The 9,283-nt window shown below is 40.0% G+C and overlaps 1 long non-coding RNA gene across 1 annotated transcript; it reads left to right on the top strand.

Annotated features, from left to right (window-relative positions):
- The first annotated feature begins 918 nt into the window (after positions 1–918).
- Positions 919–3,672, top strand: LOC124391873. Its single transcript, XR_006927058.1, has 3 exons — positions 919–995; positions 2,754–2,828; positions 3,574–3,672. It is a non-coding gene; the product is annotated as an uncharacterized LOC124391873 (long non-coding RNA).
- Positions 3,673–9,283: the final 5,611 nt, after the last annotated feature.

Below are 9,283 nucleotides of genomic sequence, written 5' to 3'. Positions count from 1 at the left end.
TGCTTTAAGTTATATCGCTGCAATGCATAACCTGTTTGCCACAAATAATGCAGCAACAAGTTTTAACCCAGAAACCCCCTCCACCATGAACCACATTAGAAATGTGTCACTGACCACGACCCTTTTATAGCCCCAAAGCTCAAGGGCCACTGGAAGAGACGCACGCAGGACGTGTGCTGTGTGTGTTTATGTATGTGTGTGCACACTCTTTTGTCTGAGCGGTGATGCAGGGGGCCACAGATGCCGTCCATTCCCCAGAGACTCGTCTGAGGTTAATGATCTGAGCAGCGGAGCAGGAATAAATAAATCACTTCTAGTGAGCAATGGGTATAAATTTTCACTTCTGTGCCCATTTGCGACACCACCAGTTGCTAATGATTGCATTTTTCTCTTTTCTCCTGTCTTTTTGTGTGTGGATGTGAATGTGGGTTTGTGTGGGGGTGAATTCAGATGAATTCGCTCTTCCTGCCCTCTCCCCATTTCTCTTTTCCTCATAATCTCACAGTGTTGTGTTTTGTCAAAGAACATTAGGGTTGCATAATGTGTGTGTGTGGTGGGGTGTGCAGAAGCGTATTGTAAGTGACAGCAGTGCCTCATTTGGCTTAGGATGATTGCTGCAGCCCTTCACCAGCAGTTAAACATGAAAGGGATTTAAAGGACAGAGTGCAAGTCTGTCTGTGGTGGCACAGAGAAACCTGCCTCTATTGCTTTAGCTCTGAACTATATACTATACACTGATATGTACTATACACTCACTGGCCACTTTAATACCCAGCTGAAGTCAATAGCTTCAGCTCAATGTTCAAGTGTTAGAAAGGGGGGTTTGTTTTTTATTTTAATAAATATATGTGACCATGGTTGTCCAAACATGGCTCTTTTGAGTTTGTCCGAAACTGCTGATCACTCAGTATTTTGGGGAAAAAAAATAAAAATAAATTTTCCCAGACTGGATTGAGGTGACAGGAAGCCTACAGTAAATCAAATGACCAACAATGGTAAGTAGAAAAACATCTCAGAATGCACCACACCTCAATCAACACAACTGTATGTCAATTACTAAAACTGGATAGTTAAAGATAGGACAAATATTCTGTAACCAGCTGGGATTCTTGTCTGATAGATTTTCCTCCACTGTTCTTTGCAAAACACTTTTATAATAATATAATATAACAAATATAAAATATACAACCCTGACCTCTCTTTCAGGCTTAGTATGATGTTCAAGTTGGAGCATGGTGAAGGCAATTCAAAAAGCCCCAGCTTGCATTTTATGACATGTGCATTTCACTTTTTTAAGGTTTGCTGCAGAGAAAGAATCTACTGACTGGAAGTGTCCCATTATATACAACCCCAATTTCAAAATAGTTGGGATGTTGTATAAGATGTAAATAAAAACGGTTTGCAAATCACAAATATGGATGCAGTGTCTATGGTTTTCAATCTAAATTGAACATTTTAAATTAGCTACAGCCTAGAGATGATTGTGACTAATTAGGATACATAGCTTTGTCTTTGCATGCTAGGGCTTTAATATGCACTTGTGTGTGACACTGTGAACTGTGTTCACAGACAATGTTTGCTGGAGGTGTTTCTGAGCCCATGCAGTATTTTCCATTAAAGAATTGCGTATCTTTTTAATGTTGTGCCACCTGAGAGCCTGAAGATCATCGGCAACCAATATTAATTTTTGCCCTCATCCCCATGCACAGAGATTATTTACTACAGATGATGATATATTTAAAGTCTTTGCAATTTTACATTATGGAAGATTATTCTGAAATTTTTCTACAATTTGTAGACAGTGTGTTTTTTTTTTTTTTTTGCAGATTGGGGAACCTCTACACATCGTTACTTCTAAAAGTCCCTGCCTCTCTTAGATGCTCATTTTTATACCCAGCAATGTTACTGAACTGTTGCCAATTAACCTAAATAGTAGTAAAATGTTCCTCTAGCTGTTCCTTAACACTTACTTATCCAGCCTTTTGTTTCTCCTGCTGCAACTTTCTTGAGCTGTATTATGGTGTGTGTGTAATATCAAAATATGGGTTTATGAGATTTGCAAACATTTCACACAACATCCCAACTTTTTGGAACTAGAGCTATAACTGGTGTATATTAATTAAAGGAAACTGAATCTGAGGATATGTATTAGTAAAACTTAATATGTCAATGAAAGATCTAATCCAATGCAGGTCTCTTGAGAAACAGCGAATGCTGCAAAATGGCCAGTGATTAGCAGGCAATTACATCCCACTGTTGCCTTAATTGTAATTAGTGTGTCAAATTGATTAGTATCAGTAATCAATAAGCTCACTCATGAACAATTAGTGGTGAATCTGAAGGGGGAAGAAAAAGACTTTCAGCAGCCAGAATATAGCCACATGAAGACACACACACACACACACACACACACACACACACACACACACACACAATAAACACAAGACGTTGCATCATTCTTGTGAAATCAGGTGGAACAGACAAACAAACACTTAGCTTTGTTTTACAGAAAGATCTACTGGTATGTGCTATTAAAACACTTCAGCACATTTAGATATCATGTCACAGATTATATACAGGTGTATCTTTTGTGCAGTAGACCTTGATGTAATGTTTTCATTAAACACATGAAAGCAAGGCAGGCACTGTTGCTGCCTCACAAGTCCACAATTCGATCCTGAGCTTGGGTTACTGTCTACATGGATTTTGTTTTTCTACCGTGTTTAACTGGGGTTGTTATTGGTTTTCAACAGGGGTTGTGGAGTTTCCATCCAACTCCCCCAAAAAATGCCAGTGGTGCCTTGTGGTATTCTGGGGTCAAAGCCAGGGTACGTTCTTACCTCTCATTCAGTGTTACTAGCATCTTCCATGACCCTGATAAGATAAAGTGCTTACTGCAATAAATGCATACAGTATTGTGGCCTTCTTTTTATTTATATTGTTTTTAAGATAAAAAAAAGAACCTTAAGACTGATTGTATTCTTAGTCTGTGTCCTACCTTTAATTGATCTTTTTTCTTTTCTTTATGTCCTTTATAATTTGTCATAGTCTCCACGAACTAATATTATTTCATTATAAAGTATAACCGGCTGTGTCATGTCTATATAAACTCTTGAATTTAATAATCCAGTATCAAAATGTATTTATTGATATTATGTATTTATTGATCCAAATGGCTTTAGTAAGTCATCTTTATAAAGGTGTTTGCCCAATGCCATAACTATAAATACTTTTGTCTTTTACTGTACATTTTTTAAATAAAATATTATATTGCATTTGAATTATGAATCATAATTTCAAGAATGAGTAAACCATAACAGAGGGATTTTATATATACACATGTATACAAGATGTTTTTTTTTTTCAGATGCCATGTAAACACATCAGTTAATATAAGTACTAATTACTTGTTAATGTTGTGATTATTAATGCTGAAGTTAATGTGAGTTTAGTGATTTTGACTTGAATTCGGAAACCATCCGAACCCGTCTTTCATTTTTCTCATTTGTGCCGCTTCAGCTGTGTGAGTGCATGTCTGTATGTGTGTGTGTGTGTGTGTGAAATGATTCTCAGCTCCTGAGCACTTCTCACAAACCCAACACGCACAACAAAGAAAAGATGGATTGAGGCGGAAGAAAAAAAAAGAGGACAAAGTCTCAGCGCGTCTCACATTTCAAGGTGAGAGAGAAGTCGGAACACAATAAGAGTCTGCGATCCAATCAGAACTATATTAAGCTCGCAAGGTGAGCAAAACAATGTGAATAAATAAAGCAATTACCAAGGCTTTAGAACAGAGGCGGCTGTTTTTTTTTTCTCTCTCTGTTATCCTGCACTGAGGGGAAGAAAAGAAAGAAGGGTGAAGGGAGAGAAGGGAGGAATAACAAAAAGAGAGAAAGAAATGCACCGAGGCTTTTCTTCTCTTTAAAATGCTGCATTAGGTCTTTTCCGCCAGTCAGTTTTGATAGTTCAAAGCTGGCAGTTCAATAAATAGCTGGAACCGGCACATCTCTGTTCTTGCAAAAAGAAATCAATGTTAATCCTATTACCAGCAGTTATCACCTAGCCCAGAAACGGTGGCGAGTAAAGGGGAAAAAAAACTGAGATGTCAAAGCGGGAAGGAGAGAGACAGAGTGAGAGAGGGAGAGAGCGAGAGAGAGAGAGAGAGAGAGAGAGAGTCACCCTTCATTCACTTTCAAACACAGTTTTGATAATTTCCTTCTGTAGAGGAACGAGGGAGACAGGCGCACACTGGAGGAGGGGTAGGGGGCACAAGTACTGAGGTGTGTGTGTGTGTGTGTGTGTGTGTATAAAAGAGAGTCCAGTCTGACCGTTGTATTCGCACATAAAGCCAGGATCAGACCTTGCTGCTGTAAGCAAGATGTTTAAGGTACTAAAACGGCACTTTTCTTCCCAGCATTCACTGTGTTCGGTAGCAGTGTTTGCTCTGCAGCCCTGAGGCATGACCTATGACCTCACTTCAGTCAGGAATCAAATCTGTAACTTTTTTTCCAATACAGCAGAGAGTTTAAAAATAAAATTGTAAGACTTAGTTTCATTTATCAAACATACATTGTGCTTTTTTTGCCAACTGTGTAATAATAGGTAAGCATTGTATCAATGTGTAATTGTTAAGCTAATACACAGACATCTATGCAGCATTCAATTCTTATTGTAGAAAAAAAAAAGACAGCACAGCTCAAGAGATGAAGTGGCCTAGTTTGAAACCCAAGTTTCAAGCTTTTTTTAGTTACTTAAATCTTTTAGCAAAGAGGTCTCCTTTAATCATTTCCTTTTGCTCTCACTAATTGAGATATCATGCAGCCTCCTTTCACACGTGATAAATAGCAGACAGATTAGTGCATATTGATGTCGTTTATTAATACAAAGCATTTGGAATTGTGCTGACTAGAAAAAAAAAACGCGGCATGCTTGCACATCCCGTCTTATTGATTTGCTGGGGATGTGTACACGTAAAGACAGTAAAAGGGTGAGACAGAAGGAGCGCACAAGGGGGAAAGAAGGAAAACAAAAAGCACTTGCAGTGGTGTTCAGAAGTGCATTTCTCCTGTGAACAGTGCTAGCAGTGTAGATTAGAGCTAATCATCGTCAGCAGGAAGCAGAAGTGGGCCTTCTCGCTGACGGATTAGCTCTGCTGCTGTTGTTGCTCCTATTGTTCCTGTCGGGAAAATGTAATTACTGCTGAATCTCATCAAAGTCTGCTCAGCCTTCTCAAAGTTTCGCGGGTAAAAAAAAAAAAGGCGAGTTAGAAGAACAATATAACCTGAATGTGACTTTATACAGCAGAAATGCTTGGAATAAAAGACTATAAAGCAAACAGTGCCATGTTTCCCAGTGAGATCTTTTTGTACCATTGTTTCCCTGCCTTTCTGATTTTCAACATTCGCCCCTCCCGAAAGAAAAAGCCGTCTTGCTGACACAAGTTTTCACCTTGACTTGACTGACTGTATATATATTTATTTCCCTCACACCACCGAACGCAGGTGACCCCATTCTATTTTGACCCATTTGATATTCCTGCAATAAATTAGATGGCAATGGAGGTGCTTTAACATGTAAAATAGCGGTGACATGCTAAATAATGAGCTGTGTTGGAATTACGGAGCGCCAGCCGCCAGACTCTGGGGTATTCCCGGGCCTGGAAGCGGCCCATGTGGCTCCGAAGTGGACCGGGGGCCTAGGGTATGAGGGGGTAGGGTGCTGAATATGGAAATGGCATTAATATACCCCCGCCCAAAGCTAGATTACAGTGTGACAAGCCTGATGGCTCAGGCGCACTGTTTGCCTCTACCAACAAAGTAAAGGGGGGGGAATTATTTATTGCCAAAATTGCTCTCCTTTTTTATTGCTCCCCGGTGGACGTCCAGGCCCATTTTGTTAGTATTATTCTCCTGCTTTGGATCCATTTATTCGCTTCCAGATAAAGTGCCCATCAAGATGAGAGGGAGGAGGAAATAGCGTATACTTTATACTAAAGGACAGCAGTGTTGGATCAGTCATCGATCAGCAGGTGTGGCGTGTTTTTTTTTTCTTCCTTTTTTTAATCGCCATTGTTGATGTGTTTACAGTCTCTGAGTTTAGATGGTCACAAACACATGGGTTTATGATCCCACATCTCTTTGACCCTCATGATCAGACGGGTGATTATGAGCAGCAGTTGTCCTTCAGGTGACACACTGCTGTTCTGATTTAATCAGCGACACCGTGAACAGCTTTAAATGACAATCTGCTTTGGCAAGTTGCCCCAGTTGTGGGGGTTTTATGAGTTTTAATGACCATGAGTATGAATTATCACTGCAAAAACACCACTCTGGGAGTGTTAATGGTTCAGTGGTTAAAGTTCTGTGCTGCTGATTAGAGGGTTGTGACTTCAAGAGCCACTGTTGGTCAAGTCGAATAAAGTTTTCCTTCACGCTGTGACATTCTAATTGAGTTCTCATTCTGACACAGGTTGGCAATTATAATATTTTAGGGCAGGTAGCATGTTGCTGAAACTCCATTACTGAGTTAACCATCACAGTCACAGTAGGACTGACAGATGAGAATAGATTTGTTTTCCTTCTGCTATAGTTAAAGCTGGGAAAAAAAATAACTTTGTTCTGTCGTTTCCCTCCTTTACCTTTATTCCCCTGACTTCAACATCAGCTGTGGACAGCTGTAGTATAATGGTTGACATGTTTTATAAGCGTGAGGCTGGATTAAATTTTTAACAGCTCCATTGGTAGTTGTCTGGAGTCATAAAAAAGTGCAGCAATAACACAAGAAAAGGTTATTGCACTAGTTCTGTTTTCTCACACTTCCTGAAAATCTTCGAATATTTAGACAGCAATATTTTTTTTTGTGCCTGTTCTTTTTCTCCATTTTCCAGAGTTGATTATAGAATGAAACAGTGAAAGAAGGAATGAATAAATGAATGGTGCAATCAATAAAAATGATTGTAGGTTTGGGTCAAAGCTCAGAAAAGGCTGATGGATAATAAAAATGCAGGAGCAATCAGTAAGACCTGGTTAAAATGCAGGATCAGTGCGAGTCGTGAGTTATGGCTACTGATTGTTAGGCAACATTATGCACACTGTTTGAGCCTAAATAACCCCGTGAGTGCATCATAAACTGTCCCTCTGGCACATCGGCGGTCCTAGAGGGAGGCTCCCCCCCTCATAAACAACTCTGTCATTCGAAAGTAAGAGTGGGCTTGCTTAGCCGGCACCTTTCGCTCGGCAAGCCGCACCTAATTTAGCAGCTTTTAAATCTTTTGCCGCCGCCGTCGTGAGAAACGCCTGGTTGCAAATGTCTTTTATTGAATGCTGACTCTGTAGTATTACAGGCCTGCAGATATGCCTGGTGTAATATGTCCCTGGCTTTATCTTGTAATGGTAAAAGTGTATTAATTTTAGAGGACTTGCAGAAAGTGTGTGTTGGATTGACACTGTTTGGGATTGGAGGTGCTTTCCACAGCCCTCAAACACATTTTTCACGCGAGGACTCAGAGGCTTGTGGGACAGCTAAACGGTGACTCTTACATTTCTTTGCGACTTTAAATACCGATTTATCAAAATCTGTGAGAAAACATGTATTGGTGCAATAACTACTTTCCTGAAAAGTGCATCAAGAATGAAGCTTGAAAAAAAAACCTCTATAAGATTCGTATTTGCTGCACAGAAATGGATTGGGTGTCTAACGTACTTTTTAATGAGGAGTAACTTGAATTGATTCTCCCAAACACTTTTCACACAATACATGAGCAAAATATCTACGAAGAAGTGTTAAAATGCCCTTCTTAATGTGATTTATTCACTGTAGGCCAGTAAACAGGCATGACAGCCTCTCTTTACACTCCCCTCTCTTGTTAGCCTTAACACAAGTGGCCCAGTCCTGTTGCTTTACTTAAGTATGTTTAATAAGGGTGTGTGAGTTTGAGAGAGAGAAAGTGAGAGAGAGTGAGAGAGAATGGAAGTGCTGAGATAAATGTGGAGGGGTCCTGGAGCAGGCTGCTTTCCCCAGGCGCCATCTGGAGTAGCACTGTATGTGTGTGTGTGTGTTTTTTTTTTGTGTGTGTGTATGTGTGTGTCTTGAGAGTTCGGACCACCGCAGGCTCCTCTGATGGAGGAAAATCAGTGGGCACAATGCCTTGCCTCTCTCATCCCTCTCTTCCTCTGTCACTCCCTCTCTCTTCCTCTCTCTCCCTTGCTCTGACTTCCACTCTCCTGTCCCTCATGTTTATCAGGTTTTTGGGGGGCACTGTATTTTGATGTCAATAAGCAATTTTTCTTGCCTGCTCCCCCGGCCTGACCCCTTTAATCCATCAATATATTATTAGAGATAAAGTTTTGTGGACGCCTGCTGCAGTCACAAGATAAATGACATCTCTGAAGTCACGCATTAAAGACTAGATTAAGGTCCTGTGACTGTGTCTTCAGTACTCATTGGCTCGCCTCTGTCCCACCTATCACACTAAGTGACAAGAAAGAAAAATAATGAACTGAGGCAGAAAAAGCAAAGAGATATTCCTTACACACAAATACGCATACACGCACACACGCAGCGCATGTCTGTCTTCAGCCAGGATTAGGCTGCATTAGGGGAGAACTGAAGACGAGGGAAGAGATGGAGAGAGACAGAGAAAGAGATGGAGAGGAGGGGGTTTGCTGCCTCTGTTTGGGTATTGGTGTATTGACATAGCCCCCCGAAAAAAAGGACTATAATGGAGGAAGAGTTTAATTCAACCTTCTGTCAGCCATTGATTTGAATGAATCTGAGATTTCTAAAAAGAAAAGAACAGATCAAATGTGCTGCTTTATGGCTCATAGATGTATCTTCATATCACATCAGATGGAATTTATTTACGGATGAGACATGGGTGATAAATGAGGGGATATTTAGGCATGAATCAAAGCTTTGAACTGTACATTGGTTTTATAACGTAGAGGCTTACTGCTGAATAATCTCCATAGATAATAACTAGAACTGTAAGAAATCTGGACTCTTTTGTAGTCTTAAAGCGCAATTTGTGCATCACTGTCCTGCTCTGTATAGCTTTTGATTTAGTAATACCATACATACATCATGCATAATCCACAAACAATATTTACATGTTATTGCCCTTTGATAAAAAAAAAAAAAATGAAGTATAAAGTGAGCCAATATTATATGAGCCATTTCACACATCTCCTTTAATGCGCATACTGCTTGTAAGGCTAAAGATTCGTGATGGTACCACCTTTACACCGGTAACCTTATGTCTGTTAAACCTTATATTAATAGCAGG

Source organism: Silurus meridionalis, chromosome 1 (assembly GCF_014805685.1).
Source record: "Silurus meridionalis isolate SWU-2019-XX chromosome 1, ASM1480568v1, whole genome shotgun sequence".
Classification (NCBI taxonomy): Eukaryota; Metazoa; Chordata; class Actinopteri; order Siluriformes; family Siluridae; genus Silurus; species Silurus meridionalis.
The sequence above is the reverse complement of the archived record's forward strand: the minus strand, read 5'-3'. Positions and strand labels throughout refer to the sequence as shown.